At 39.0% G+C, this 16858-nt stretch overlaps 1 protein-coding gene across 2 annotated transcripts in view; it reads right to left on the minus strand.

The window, feature by feature from the left end:
* Positions 1–14113, minus strand: part of CCHR7.PART0H15orf39 (chromosome chr7.part0 C15orf39 homolog) — a 49905-nt gene extending 35792 nt beyond the window's left edge. Inside the window, exon 1 of one of the 2 annotated variants that reach the window (XM_044077240.1) lies at positions 13807–14113. The gene's annotated coding sequence lies outside the window, so the exon portion shown is untranslated. Of the gene's footprint in view, positions 1–13635 lie in introns of both variants that reach the window. The other variant, XM_044077241.1, reaches the window with a different exon arrangement.
* Positions 14114–16858: the final 2745 nt, after the last annotated feature.

The following is a 16858-nucleotide window of genomic DNA, read 5'->3' on the forward strand; positions in this document are numbered from 1 at the left end:
TAGGTAAGTAGTAGGCAGTCTGTACACCACTGCAAATCCAGCCAATAACCTGCATTTGAAAGTTCCCTCCAGTCTCAAGGAAGACAATACAATATAGAGTGGGGAGAATGTGAAGCCACCCATCCAATTATCTGGGTTTATATTAAAAAATCACAAAGGTGCTACTCTGCTTGACATGTAGTGAAAGTTAGAGGTGGGATATATGCTAGGATATGAAACTATCCTGTCAATGTGGTACTTGCTGAAATGTTTTTTTCTAGAAGGAACAGAAGAGCTGGATCTTTCATGGCTCAAAGGCTAGACACAGATCTTCAATACCGGGTCTTATGAGATCTGAGTAAAGGGGAATTAAGAGTTCTTTGGATCTAGAGGACACACCTTTGGAAATTAGATGTGGCCCACGGAAGGATTTCGTAAGGATTGGTAAGACTTGGTTACAAAGTAAGGAATTATTAGCAAGAGCTCCTAGACCTCTCATACCAGAGTCTGATTGGAGTTTTGGCACAGGGAAAATGGTTTACTTACCAAAATTAACTATACTAATTTTTTTATTAACATTTAATTTGAGACCATTGCTTTTGGACCAATTATGCACACTTAGGATTCACATGTAAGGAGTGTTGGACTAAAGGCCTGAGAAAAAGACACCAAAAGGGAGTGTGCCCAACAGTGAGCACTGTGGTACATCCACTCTCCCAAGGTTGACAACTCTGCCTAAGTCAACAGCACCACCTGCAGCTGAAAATCAAATTAGCACCTCATTTGAGTGAAAGCACTGCCTTCTGTTTATCTGAAATTTGGTAACCAGACTTGTCAACTGACCTTTTCAGCCACTAGCTTGGCTCCAAAGGAGCACAGTACATAATCCAATAAAATAAATTGATAACAAAAGTGAAAATAAATCATGTGATAAAAAAATGCATAGCAAATGTAAACAGATAAAAAAGTGGTAGCAAGAAACAACAACATTTACAATACTTCAAGCAATGTGGAAATATGTATAATATTTACAGGGTTCCTATTAAATGATCGAAGACACCTTCTGTCGAATGCATCTTGATCAAACTTGAAAGGACGAAAAGGCAAAATAGCGAAACAGCTTATAAGCGAATTCTTTCCCTGGGAAAGAAATTGCTTGGCCGCTTCGGTTTCTTTGCCATTTTCATCACTGTAGTGCGATCTCGGAGTTGGAATACTTAAGTAGGGGGTGTGGGGGGCACAACTCCCCCCCACATAGGGAGTGGGGGGGCAAAGCCCCCCACTTTATGTAATGTTTTATAATTTTTTTTTTGTGGAACTGCGATTTTTTTCCCTTGGAAAAAAAAATCACTGTTATAAGATTTCGAGATTGCAAGCTTTCGCTTACAAGGATTCGATAAATCATCATTGTTGAATGAAAAATTATATGGTGCTGCATACTGTGATGGATTTGAAGTCTTCTTAAGACACTCGGTCTTGCTGGCTGGATTCTGCTGAAATTAAAGTCTGGTTATAGTTGCATTTACAGTCTTGTTGCACACAGAAGCTTGCAGAATGTACACTGATAAAAGAACATACTTTGCAGCACCCAACTCAGAGCAGTAACAAATAGCTTTTTATAACAAACCACACGTACTAATGTTACAGCTTTTAGGTATTGTTCTACTTTACTTCTCAATCAGCATGGATGTTATAACATTTACCTCGGGACAAATGTGTCCCTACCAATACCCCTAACATAAATGGATTAATACAGATCTTTATATACAATTTTAGTCATGCACACACATATACATTTCCTCTTGGTATTCTACTTTAGAGAATTGCTCATCCTGTTGAAGCAATACTGATTGTTGCAGATGCCGATTTAATAATATTATTTTTAAGCTTCCTTGTTTAACAATGTCCTGTCACATTTTTGCTGAATTTATAAGAGGCCAGCTTTTCTGACAGTGTGAACATCCTGTTTTTGTCTTTAGTATTCTATTTGGATCTTTGTATAAGAACATTTGTTCTTGTGCAAATGCTGATAAGTGCAGAAAATCATGTTTTTTGAAGGAAACACATTGTATCAGTGTCTTTAAATAAGCAGATTTTACATTTATGCTCTCACTGACAATTAAATGCATACATCCTGTTTTTTAGTCTGTAAGGAAAGATGTCCATTCAGCAGATTTCTTATTTTCCAAGTCAGTCATTTAGTATGGATGCTAATCACATATTGCTAAACTCTATTTCTACATTTAAGCAAGCTTTATCTTATACCTTATTTATGTAGCATATTTGTAGCAAAGTTACTTTCAACTTTAGTATATTGTTGAGCACACACTAACAGTTCGCTTTTTTACGCGTTCGATGATTTAACATAGACCCTATTTACAGTACTTACAGGACGGAGTTATCTGAGCAAAGTATGCCAATATGTAGTGCATATAAAAATTCCAGTTACATTAGGTCTACAAGCCTGCAGCAACTTATCCACAGCAGTTTCTTCTAGCAGATGTTCTATGCCTTGAGAATGTTAAGGCAGGTTCGTGGTGGACTCCCAGTACCTATGTACTGGATTATTTGAACTATCCCTTACAAAAACCTCTCTCTCTCCCTCTCTTTAGATATCTACAGGCATGTTCTTTGCTCTGTCCTAGGCACTCGAGTGACAGCCATCAGTTCACATGTAGTGATGTTGACAAGTGAACCTGTGGTATGGTTGTTTTTCACCTGCTTCATTAAAAGGACTGCCCCTGTACAGGACAGTTTTCACAGACATAGGAGTATACACAAGAAGATGCTAACAGTTTGCTTGTTTGTATGTCTTTCGGCTTTTCCCGGTTAGGGGTCGCCACAGCAGAATTCCGGTCCACTAATGATCGGCAGTTGTTTTTTTTATGGTGTTGAGTTGCCAGCCCCGACGCCCAACCTTCAACGAAGGCACGCCCATTCATCGCATGTCTTTCGAATGCCTACTCGACTGCAGGGAGGACATGCAGACTCCACACAGAAGGCACTCCCAACCTAAGCCGAGAATCGAACGGGAGAACCTCTTGCTGTGAGGCAACAACGCTACCACTAACAGTAAACACATTAAATGCCGACCTGAACACCAAATACATCATTGTGAACTTGGAACGCGTTCTTCATTCCTCATTGGCTATTTTACACAGTCCTACTTCCTTAACTGACTAACCAAGAATTGAGAAGTATTTTGTGAAAATGTGGGATGGACAAAAATAGAGCAACACTGTGTGAGTGACATACACTTATAAAGTAAAAATGGGTTTAAAGCTCGCCTTTTAAGGAACTTTATGAGCTGCATTGTTGCCGTAAACTAAGACTTTTTCTTCTTCCTAAGTAATAAAAGAAGAAAGACCTGTCACATTTACCCAAGTACGATGCAGTTGATCAATTTCATGCAAGTTCAGTCAAACCGAATATAAAATACAGTGGGACAGTACGATATAAACGGCTAATCATTATACATTGAAATCATAGTTGGCATGCTGAAAAAAAAAATCACAATCAAAGATAGAAATCAGAGCAAGGTATGTAGAAGGAAGACGGGAATAAAGAAGCTAAGTCAGATGACCCAGAAAGACGGCAGTTGCTTTTTCCTAAAGTTTTGAAGAATGCTTTTATTTGTGAATGGAAATGGGATAAGAGAGATAATCTTTAAGAAAGAAGGGAGAGATTCCAACAGTTTGGGATCAAAGCCTGACAAAGCATGGTCTGCGCAGTGAAGCCTAGTTTGGGGGGCTTGGAGGAGTGACATAATCGGTTGAGATGTCCAAGGTTGTATGTTGGTGCACTTCTGAATAGTGTGGAAGCCAATGGAGTGAACATCTCATTCTTGATAAGTTTAAATAGCTGAGATGCAAGTAGGAAGTCAGCACACTGTTTCACAGGTAGCCAATTAGCTTTTTCAGTGGGGACAGAGTGACGAATCTCCAAATGGCATTTGAACATATTCCTTTTAAAAGCTGCAGCAATTAGCAGGAAACAGTATTCTAGCTGATCAAGTAAGATACCTTTACCTATGGCATTTCTACAGGGTCTGGAAAGAAAAAGGAAGATCCTATTAACCCAGAACAGGAGGTAGTTGACTTTTTGTGTATGTGTCTGTAGTAGATGGGGAACTGGAAATTTAGGAAGGGATCAAACCAAATCCCTAGGTATTTGAACGTGAAAATTTCAGTTGGGTTAAGATGATAAAAGGTTTTTTTTGGAGACCTAGAGATATAGAAGTGAGCCTTTGCCTAGTGGTCAAAGCATTGTTTTTGTTTTAGAGGAGTTTAGTAGTAATTGTTTATCAATGGCCCACTGAATACGGGCATGAAAATTATCCTGAAGTTTGAGTTCAGAAGAGACAGAATGGTTGGAGTGGAATAGGATCATGTAATCAGCATAAAGCGAGAGGAAGATTGGGGAAGTCAAAAGGAAGTAAGTTAATGTAAACAGAGAAAGAACAGGGGTGCCAGAATAGATCCTTGAGGGACACCTTTCTGCATTGGGACTGATATAGATGTTAATGAATTTAAATTAACCAAGATGTGGTGGTTAGAGAGTAGTTTTTGAACCATGGCAGTGTGTCATAACGAATGCATGTTTCAGTGAGATGGCCCAAAACTAATTGATGGACAACTGCAAAGGCTCTGGATAATGTCAATAAAAAATAGCTCCAGTAATTGGGCTTTTGTCTGCTTCAAGAAGAATGTTGTCACTTGCCAACAGCTGTGGATATACTGCAACCAAACCAAAAGCTATGTTGCTTTCGAGAGACGGTGGTATTGGTTGATTCATTGAAGGCGTTGCAAATAAGTAATTCTTCTAAAATCCTTCCTAGGGTAGGGAGTACAGAAATGGCTGAAAGCTTGATGGAGTGGAGAATTGGGTTTCTTAGGGAGTGGTTTCACAACGGCATTCTTTCAGATATGAGACATAATATGAAGTGTAGACAAATTTTAAAGGGGTTATGATGTTGTCTCAACAGTGATAAATGAACCCTGGGTGAAGGATGTCAACACCGGGGGGGGGGGGGGGGCTACCAAATTTAATCTGTTGAAGCAGATGGTAGATATCCCTGGATGTGATACTTCTGAAGCAGAAAGCAGGGATGTATCGAGGAAAGGTGGGAATGCCAAATGCAGTTTGAGGTCAATTAGAGAAAGGGCTGGGAAGGTTGCTGAAATGAGAAAGGCAAACCAGAGACATAACGTGGAGAGTATTGAAATTACATAATAATAATAACAATAATAACACACGTGTGCCTTCTTTCTTGTTGACACTACTGTGTCGATCAAGTAGTGTGGTTTTCTGTGCATTAGACAGCTTCAAAAATCACGTGCGATGATGGGGTTTTGGAAAAGTGCCTGAATGGGTAAATCAAGCCTGAAAATAGGAACATACCTTTAACAATAGGGACACCCTGTACAGGACACAGTGAAGACCATCTTGGATCGTTATTTCTTGGAATTGTTCAATAAAAACATAAGTTACTCTTTCAAAAATAACATTTACAAACTGCTGTGAGAAACAGTTACTAACAAAACTTTCACAACAAAAGACAAACTGCTACTGTTTGCCAGGCAAAGTAAAACTAAAATAGGAAACTAACACTGTACTTTAACTTGAAACCATTAAATAGACGGTACTGTTTCTCACCACTGTATCATTATAAGGGGGACCCTGGCTGATTTAAACCCTGGTTGTACAGAGCAATCACATCAGCCAGGGAGCCTCCATTCAGGATATTTTAAAGCATAACACATTAGAAAAATAATAGCTTTTGAAATGCAGAGGCATAAAACTAAAACTCTAGAAAAGATCAGAATATGACTTTTTTATATTTATAGGGTTTACTTGTTCCGCAAAGGAACTTGTCTGTCTGAAGGGGGCAGATGCTTTTTTGCTAGCTTCATTAGGTGTTTAGATTATGAAATACCCCTAAGTATGACAGTTATTTACCTGCTGCAAACTGAAATGACACAACAAGGTACTGTATTAAAAAAGTACCTTGCAGACCGGTCTGCGCAGAAGTGGGAGTAGCCTCACTCACTGATTGCAGGTTAAATGGGCGTGTCGTGGTATGGAAAAGACTGGAAGTATTTTTTCTCTGTTTTTGACCCCCCCAATTAAATATACCAACACCTAGACTGCACTATCTTGAGGAAAAAGGCAAACTACAATTAAACAATGACTATTCATGATGTTAAGGTAATTCTGCATGGCATGTCAATCATGCATCATTTGCATGCTACATCACAGCCATTAGGCATGTCAATCAATCTGACCAGCCTATTCCTGCACGAAACGGCCGATGGGTTAAGAAAATTCAACAAAGCCCAACTGTGCTTGTATTCAGACTTTTCCCCTTTAATTTTAATTCACACGTGAAATATCACATGGACACACGATGTGTTGTAGTAAACTCCACCCTGAGGCATAACAAAAAGGATAACTGACAAGGTGTATGCATTCCAGCAACAATGAAGTGTATTAACCCACCAGTTAGTTCACGCAGGAATGAGCATGGCCTGTTTGATCGACAAGGCAGTGGGCAGAGTTTCAATATGTAAATGCACCGTGATTGACACGGAATCCATGCACACAACGAACTCCATCCTCGTCAAAATTATTACTTTCTCCTTTTTCAGGGGGCAAGTCCCCCTGCACCCCCTTGTCGGGGTGCTGCGCCACCCTGCTGAACAGGTGTTGTGCAACGGTGCTGGTACTACAAACAATTTCAGCCGTTAATAACTGTATCGTTTAGAGAAACAGTTTTGTGGTGTGAACTCTGCCCGATTGACTGAAATGTGATGTACAACAGGCATTTTAGTTTTATGCCCCTAGTAAAACATTTGTTTTTTGGTAGAGAATGTCTACAGTAAAACATTGGGTTGCTTTCGGCACAGATGCTGAATTTTAATTACATTGCAATGTGTCAGGCGGGGCTTGCTACTGCACATCTGGTGGGTTAATACACTTCAATATTACCTGCATTCCTACATTCACAACATGGTCTGAATGAGTTTTACTGCACTCCAATCATGGTTACTTTTGGAATATTATAGCAAGTACAACGATACCAATATGTAGAGAACACCGGTAGGAAACACTAGTATACCCTGCTTTCCAGGAATATTGCATTAAAACATTTACATTACAATGATAACTTATGACTTGCCCATCTCAACATGATTACGTATGCAGATTATTTTCAAATAAAACCACTTCTGGGCTACAACAAACAAAAGAAAAAGGTCACTAAACTCTGTAGATGGCTGGTCAATAATACATTATCAATTTCCAAAACACTACTATAATAACATTTGCTACTCATCAAATATGGGTATTAAACAGCAATTCAGTATCTAATGCTACTCAGCAACGATATACGGGAATCCTTTTTGACTGACTTATCAGGAAGCCACTCAAATACACAAAATATCTCAACCATTATCCTAGACTGAGCACTCAGCAGAAATTTCCCAGTTTCTCAGAATGAACACAACCAATTAGTAAGTACTTCACCACTCCTCTAACACACAAAAATGTTATGGGTACTATAAAACAAAGTCTTTGGGTAGTCTTTTCCATACCACAACATGCCCGTGTCACCTGCAATCGGTGAAGCTACACCCACTTCTGCGCAGAGTACCTTTTCTAAGACAATACCGTAAATACTTCCCTACTGCATTATACAAAATTAAGTTTTCAATTAGCTACTAGCATGTTTTTGTTGTGAAAATTTGGCATGTTACAGCATGTGATAGAGCCCGCTACTGCAACAGCTATTTGCAGTGTTTGCTGCAGTAGCGTTATCGCCTCACAGTAAAACGCTGTCTGGTTTGATTCTCAGCTAGAGCCACGTCTTCTGCGTGGAGACATGCGTGAATGGGCGTACCTTAGTTGAAGGTTGTGCATCAGGCCTGGCTAGCCGGTACGTAAAAATAAACTGCCAATCATTAGCGGACTGGAGTTCCGCTGTGGCGACCCCCTAACTGGGAAAAGCCGAAAGACACAAACATCCAGTAATGGGTTTTGTATTAGAACATTACCCCACCAGATGCGCAGTACCAAGGACCACCAAATCCCCACCCACTATTGTAGGTTTCCCTGTAATTGCTAGTCTTACTGTGAAAAAACATGAGATACCCAACGTCACCAAATAGAATATGGAAAACAGTGTAGCTGAATGTATGCGTTGCTGCAACTGCGTGTTATCTAATCTATGTAACATACACCTAAACTGTTTTGTAGTTCTCAGTGCAGAAACGCACATGGCAGATCTCTTTACTTGTATTGTTTTAATTATTACTGTTTCTTAGCTGTTTGACATCCAATATTTATTTGTGGTGCCACTCCCTATATGACAAAGAATTTTCGGCTTTGTATTAGAACATTACCGCACCATGATTTTCACACAGGAATGGGCGGGGTCTACATGATTGACAGGGCCGAGTGACAAGCCATGTAGATTATACAGTGTCCCCAGTGAATACTTGTAACAAGGCTTTATGCTTTTTTAAGTTCTCTTTGACTACAGTTACCACAGCTTTTAGTATACAATATGTTAAACAGAGACTAAATAAAGTTATAATTTTCTACATTTGCAAGTGCACCTTCGAAACCACCACATGTCCTGGGTGTCTGACTTGCTCTGCCACTTTGTAGTTAGTCTTGCATTACTGTATTGTAGGGTAAGAAGTGGGTCAGAAGGGCAGTATGTATGCAGTACCCAGAAGTTCCCGTTCTGCACTCCGGACCCATAACCCGTGGACCCCCCACCTTTCTTTGGTATAATGTTGTGCAGTAACTGCCCCCCTACACCCCCCACCTTTCTTTAAACATTTTTCTGGAGATAAAGCAACAAGCAATATTCTAAGGCAGTGGGACAATAAATATAATAAATGCAAAAAAAAAAAAAAAAAGACCTCCCAGAAAGGTCGCCACCTGCACCTTTACAGAATAGGAATTTTAAGTCTGTGTAATAGTTTTTATACGTGAAGCCTACTATGTGTTCGCACCCCCTCCCCTTTAAAGAATTGTAATTCTCAGCGTAATGGTGTACTACGCTTGTATAAATGCAGCATATTCTGAGTTCGTTTGAATAGTTAAATCTGTTTGGCTCAGTACCGCATTTGTACACGTTCTGCCAAATTATTTAATCTAAGATGTAAATTTAGCGAAGCCTTTGATCACTGCAGATTGGAAATCCTGGTACCAGCAAACAAAGGAGAAAAAAAGCTTTGTATTGAAATAATTATAATGTTTAGCGTATTAACCCACCAGATGCGCCATAGTAAGCTCCTCCCAATCCCCGCCTGCGAGCATGTTGCTTACTACGCCCATGGCTCCGAGCATGCAGATTGCCGCGCCCACCGCCTTGCAATCATATCTTTGCATTAAAATCCCACCGCCACCTTGCAATACATTCCTATCTTTGACATATCATTAATAAACCCCCAAAACTAAGTACTAACAATGCGGATGCCATTGCTTTCAAATCAAACTACAGCGCTCAATAACTGAAGGCAAACAAACCCAAAAAACTAAGTACTAACAATGCGGATGCCATTGCTTTCAAATCAAACTACAACGCTCAATAACCGAAGGCAAATAAAGAATTAACAAACCCAAAAAACAAAGTAATAATAATGCGGATGCCATTGCATTCAAATCAAACTTAGATCTTTATTTGGCAAACAAATCTACTACAACTTCTATTTCAAATTCAAAGACAGCAAAGCACCCAATGGAGTCAGTTTTTCTCGTCAGACCCTTCATCAAGATCGACTGCTTCAGCTCTTTGAGATGACAAACAATTTTGAAACAAAGTTGATTTGAAAGCAATGGCATCCGCGTTGTTAGTACTTAGTTAAAGAAACAAAACTAAAAAAAAAAAAAAAAAAAAAAAAAAACTGAGTGTATTAGCACTGTGTGTCAATGGATTGCGATAAATACTAAACGCAACACCTTCAGGTACATCAGTAAGTATATTATTCAATGGAAATCTATAGTGACATAATAAACACTAAGCGCGTTGTGTCAATCACGGTAGATTGCCGTTGTCAAGCCACGCCCGACGGCATGTCAATCACGGCGGACACGCCCTTTCCTGCGCGAACTCGACGGTGAATTACGCCCGTTTAGCATACTCATCTTTCTGAGGATGTGTTTTCCATGTTTATACAAAGCACTTTTCAAAATACACCTCATGAGCAAAGTGGTGGGCGGTCCTTGCTACTATGCATACGGCGTGGGGTAATGTTCTAATACAAAACCAAATGTCAATATCATTCTATTGGTCTGCAGATAATGTATTTTTCAAAATGTGATTTTTTTTTTTTATTTGTAATGTCTGACTGCATTTATTTCGAGTGACAGTGGATTGCGGTAACTAAGATAAGAGGTGCAAATCTGGAACCGTAACGTTTAAAAGTACAGTTCCAGTTGTTAACACTGACACTATCTTTTAACGCTCAAAATCTGAACTAAGCCTAATAGTGCAAACTACTAAACAAAGGGAGATGATTTAAGTACTGCGTTTATAAACCTAGAAAGTTGCTAGCTTTACAAGTTTTATGTTAGCATGCACTTCAAAAGAATGCAAACTGTGAAACTAAAATGTGCGTCATTATTTACTGACTGCCATGTTCAGTAAGAAAGGTGGGGGTGCTGCATAAGCAATTTAAAGCACAACATTAGGTTGGGGGTGCAAAGTACTGCGTACATACTGCCATTCGGTGCCACTAATACTTGAACCTGCCCTTACATCTAATTAAAGGACACTCAGTGACTAGCTTGGAATGGCCGTATTTAAAAAACGACAACACTGTGTCTGCTGTATATCGAAAAATTAAAAATAAATTTGGGAGGGTGGAGAACGGCAACAAACAGTCACGGATGGAATATTCAACAGGTCGCTGGGTAATCTGCATGGCTTGTCACTCAGCCGTATATTGTCAATCATGCAGGCCACGCTCATTCCTGCGCGAAAATCGCGGTGGGTAATGTTCTAATACAATGCCTAATAACACTCAACATATACCCCCTCTCAACTGTCCAGAATTTCACAGAATGACTACATTTCTGCACCATATTTTTGACCTCCCTTTCGCAAAGTTTCAGATTTATTATCCTCCAGGAAAAAAAAGTTCGCTGATGCAAACCCCTAATATTCTGTAACCTAATACGAGCTTTTTACAACATTCATTGTTGGTTTGGGCATTGCTCAGCATTCTTACTGTAACGCGTTGAGAGGCATGATGCTCTACCAATACAAATAAATCTCAACAAACGCCTGCTTTCCAGTACTGGGACTTGAACTTAAATAGCTGACAGAAAAAAAAAGTCCATATGTCACCAGTGTTTACTGACTATAATGTATCAACTGTTGGGAACATTTCCAGCTTTAGGAGGAGCCGGGCAAAACGTATTCCTAAAATTATGAATCCTACGTAAAAACTAGGGGACAATTGAGAGGTATTTAAAAAAAAGTGTTTTGAATACATGTGACTATTTATTTATTTTACATTTTTTGACCGGGCAACTCTTAACTGGATATATGTCCATTTTCAGTAGAGGCCCAGGGAGATAAGCTCAGAGGAAACAAACAAAATCACATATACAAAAATTAATGTAAACAATGAACATTGCAGGTGCAGTACAAAGAACAGGACCACGTACCAACAATGCATAGGGAGGTGGAGAGGCAACCGCCCTTCACCATTGAAACATCGCATATCTACATATTCAAACACATAGCTTGCCTGCATTACTGTATGCAATCATTTAATTTATTTGTTCCTTTGACTGCATGCAGTGTTGAATGGAGTACTTGACTGAAGATTATTAACATGCATACACAGTAATCCGCGCTTGATTAAATCACTGCCATTAAAACGCTGGCACTCTAGCACACTGTTTGAAATTATTAGTTCTTCTATCATTGTAGTAATTCAGTCCTGCAGTGCACGATCTCGTGCTTTGGGAGCGCCAATCTAGCCTGTCAGTCATCGAAACCGCGCCCACAGCTGCAGGGGAAATAAGATAAAAACCGGGCTCGTCAAAGGGAAGAAGCTTTGCTTTATCACTTAACTCACCAACTGTTATTACAATTATAAAAAGACAGGTTCTGCAACATGAGGGGAAGTGCCCTCCAAACATCGTGCTGCACTTGGTACATGTACCCATAACTACTGCACCTCTGGAGGATGTGTGTCAACCCGTTAAAACAGATATACATACCTAAGATTTAATTGCAACTGAGATCATTTTAAGCAGCTACAATGCGTCCCAAATTCGGGTGGAAAAATGCACCCTTTTCTCTAAACAAATTTAAATCCTGCAAACGGTTTCCAGGTTGGAATATTTAAACTTTTATTACAGCTTCCTTACAGGATGGAATATACAGTTTGCTTATTGCCGCCCTCTGTCTGAGGTAGAACTAAGCGTGTGCTGCTAGGAAAGCAACAGCCATTACAGAAAATTATGACAGAGTTTCTCAAATCATAATCAACTGGTTATACTTTTGGTATGCAGGTTGAGTCACATTTGGAGGTGCATTTCTTTACACCCGTATTTTGAACGTGTGATGTACTTCCAACAACTTGCACGGAAAGTGTAATTACTGGGCCAACTGTTCACGGGCTTAGTTATATATTTTAATAAAACTACTGGTCAAATTGGACTAATTAGATTTTTACTTTACTGTTGTTATTCTAAGTCTGCTGTTTTAATAGGGGGAAGGTTTTTTGAAAAAAAAAAAAGATATCCAAAGTCTACAAGTGAAATTCTGTAGCAGTGGGAGCTATCCGTAGGAAACACTCGCACCTCCAGAGAATAAAACTAATTGGCAGGTCACTTATGATCATACAGCAGTATATCATAACTAAACTTTGCGAAGGATAGTTTGATTAAAGGCAAAGGACTAGGCTAAGTAAGCCATTATCTCACCTCCACGATGTAACAAGTTTTGCCTTGCATAAGATGGGGGATAAAGAGGAAGAAACACAGCCTCAGTGAAATAGAGAAGCAAGAAAGTATCTTCCCTTTATAAGAAAAGCTGTGATTATCAAACCACACTAGCTCGAGCAAGCAAACAACCGCCTGCATGTTAACTTAGTGGTGAGTGAAAGGGGTTAAGCAATCACTTTTATACAGAACCAAAGCCATAAAAAAATAGGTTATCTTACAGATTAGTACCTGTAAGATAACCAAAATATACTTAAATTATAACAAAGGCAGGTCGCTCACTGTTAACTCGTTTCACTATTTTGTTTTTTATGTTCACTACTGCAGTAGGCTACTCCAATTATTGCAAGAAAGAAAACCATGTATGTACAAGTGTTAATAACAGTCTTCATTTTGTAAACAGCTCGACCCAGCCTGGAAAAAATATACTCCTAGATGCAGTCTTTCGCAAAGTAAAGCATGACAACTACATTATTGTTAATAATTGCTCTGTACAGTGTACACTGTAGTGAGAAAGGAATACTAAGCCTGCAGTAAAGCACAGAAACCGCTAGTTAGCAGTATATCACTCCTCTCTAAAAGTCGTTTAAGCAAGAAAGAACCCCCCGCCCCCCACCGCAAAACAACTTTGGTTATTACTGAATACCACTGTAGCCTCTAGCAAACCAACTAACACACTGTACTTACCAATGCCACATCGACTAAAAGGTTTAAAATCCTGTCAGAAAACTCCACATCTTAAATTACAAAAGAAAAACATGTGCATCTGTGGTCTATCTACTTTCCCCACATAGTTGGCATGACTCTGTGTCAATGTCACAGCTCAGTTTTGATTTAACGGAAATGAGCTTTACCCACCAAGTTTCCTGGGCAAAACCCACAACAGTATTCCAAACTTATTGGCAGAGGAAGAGGGATCCTTGCTTCCACACAATTTTCAAGTCTGCAAAGAAAGTGGCGGATTTTTCCAGGTTAATAATGCACCAAAATGCTTTTTGTGAATAAGAATTAGAATCCCACTAAGAAGTACATCCACAAGGAGCATCTTCTAATAAAGCTCCAAGCAAGTGTCCGAAATGCAAGCAAGTCCCTGGAGCACCAGTTATCTGCTCCTAAGTAGCTGCAAAAGAACAGTGCGGTAAACAACATACTGAACAACCACACCAGAAACAGTCAACTTCTAAGCCCTGCCCTTTTCCCCGCCCCACCAAGTATCTTATTTATATGACACCGCCCCTCACATGTTTAGCCACCTCCCGCCCCTTCGTTAGGTTTATGAAGAGAAAATATAACTCAAAATGCAAGCAGCCAATTAGAACCTGCCGTGTTGAATGAGCTCGAGGGTGTTGGAAAAGAGCGCAGTAATTATTTGCGCCTCAAGGGGGCAGGCAAGGAAAACAGTAAGAATAGATTTGCTTTATAGTAATTAAGTGCGAACGACTGTTAAATAAAACGATACTTGTATTTTTTTTTAATTTTTTTCAGTGTAATACTTTATTTTTCAGCACTCTACTGGCGAGCATAACTGCCGTTTATTTCTATGTGGTTGGGTTTGTAAGCTCTGGGAAAAAGTCAAATGACTTAATGTGATGGAAAAACTATAATTTCTTCAACTTTTTGGAGGCCAGTCATGCGCGTTATCTTGATCCAAAGATTCATTTGAGTAGCAGTACATTGCAGAGTTACGGGCATGCACTAGGTAAAAGCTACTTACTGGACCTGTTTGCTCGGCCGCAGGGTTATGGTATAATACAGGAACTTAAGGAGAAGGTCATATTGGATAGTTTCTTGGGAGAATATCCCATGCTTGCGAATCAGAGAGAAACCCAAAATATTGAGGGGCAAAGTACCAAAAATCATAGCCTTTTTTAAAATATACATTTATTTTAAGTTAGATTTACTTAGAAAGTTAATAGAAAAACAGGTTTTGCATCATCATGCATTTTCTGAAGAATATGATGTATAAAACTGGTAATATCTGTCCTCGTTGATTGACTGCAGTCTTCAATGAGGTGATATCAAACCAGAATGTTACATGGGGCAAGACAGGACAAGTTATTAGGAGGCGTATTCGGTGATGTCACTTGCAGATTGGTCCCAGTGAACATAACCACTTAAATGATCTCATTCACAGTTACCCTGATCTCTTAATCTGGATATTGTCCATTGATTTTTTTTAAACCTAGTTCATCTGATTCGTGGTAATTGATAGGAGAAGCCCATCCCTGCGAGAAATAGCCATATGGTAGCTGCACATGGGTACACACTCCTACAGGAAATTTGCAACAATGCCACTTCATCTACACACATACCTTTGGGATGTGAGAGGAAACTGGACTTCCTGACACACAGCCCTGTGTACACAGGGAGGACAGGCAAATTCCAGATAGAAGCTGAACTGGAGAATAAAGCGCTGTGAAGCAACACCACCAACTAGTGAATCACTGTCCTGACACAGATGGAGACTGTATTCATATATCATAGCAGTTTATTACTACTATTATCATCAGCATTATTAATTTGCTCAACCACCATCTTTGACTCTATCTTATTCCCCAAAATGCTTGTTAAAAAATAAATTGTTTCAAATTCTTGCTGCCATATTGGGCTTCTTTCTTGATCCAATACATTTACTGCTATATATTCTTGTTGTTGCATTTGGCTTCTTTTTGTTTGCAATCAAATGTATGTTATTTCAGAAAATGCTTGTCTAAGTCCATTTGCTGAAGAACATATATTCTGTTACACTGCACTTATATCATTTTGGAGCTAATGTTATTGATTGTTTTTGTTTTCCAGTACTTATAATAATTGTTACCATTGTTTCCAGTTTTTGTAACTAACTGTTATTATTGGTTTTGCGTTTTATTAGTTACTTAAACTCCTCCCCTTTTCAGAGTTTGTACACTCCTGTCCCTTGCACTGTTTCTGTAATTGTTGGCAGTTGGAACCAGTCGTCTGCTGCTCAGCCTTTCATTTCTTGTTAACCAGCTCTTTTATTGCTCTCTTCCTTAAGCAACACCCCTCAATCATTATTTTGCATCCTTTTGTTATGTCTGGTTTAACCTTCCCTCACAGTGAGATAGTTCCTTTTTACTATGTCTGTTGGTGTTAGTTCCCACCTTCTTTTTTTATTTTATTTTTTTTACGTTTTTTTCACTTGTTAACCAGGGTAGAATACACTGATTCAAACTGATTATTTTCATGCTCTGCCTTGGAGACTACAATAGAAGGAAAATAGCAAATATAGCATTTTCAAATTGATCCAACCAATTAAAAGAATGAAAGCACTAAAAGTCTCGGGTGATGTTGTGGTTTCTTTTGTTTGGAGTGTTTTCTGTGGCTCGATTTGCATTTTAGACTAAAAAACAGTTTTCTTTACCTTTTCAAATGGATGCATGTATGATGCTGAAGATGAAAATAATGTTTTATAAACATATAAGAAAAAATGCAGCATACTCAGTAAATATTTTACACACACATCTAAATTCTATATATACACACATATACACACACAAATAGTATAGCGTTTATGGGGGAGGGAATGCAGAAAGGAAGAAAAGGTTAAAGGACAACCGCGCCCTCAGACTCAAAAAACATATTAATTTCATCATGGTTTGATGTTTCCTACATTTTAACAGCACTCTGAGACTATTTGTAGCTTTTTAGATATTTTTAGATGCAATTTCTGACTCTGACCACATGGGGTCTGGCATATTGAAAAAATTCAGACTGTTTACTCTGCCTCAACTATCCCAGAATCCATCATTTGTCTCCCGAAAATTGCATCAGATCTGCCACTTTTTCCCTTAAGTTGCCGTGACTTCATTGACTTAACAGGCATTCACTGCAGTCTTCAAATCCACTACTTTTGGTTAAATTGTTATCCTTTTAAATGACCACTTGAAAC

The sequence above is a fragment of the Protopterus annectens genome, chromosome 7.part0, assembly GCF_019279795.1.
Source record: "Protopterus annectens isolate FY-2018-M chromosome 7.part0, PAN1.0, whole genome shotgun sequence".
In the NCBI taxonomy this organism is placed as follows: domain Eukaryota; kingdom Metazoa; phylum Chordata; order Ceratodontiformes; family Protopteridae; genus Protopterus; species Protopterus annectens.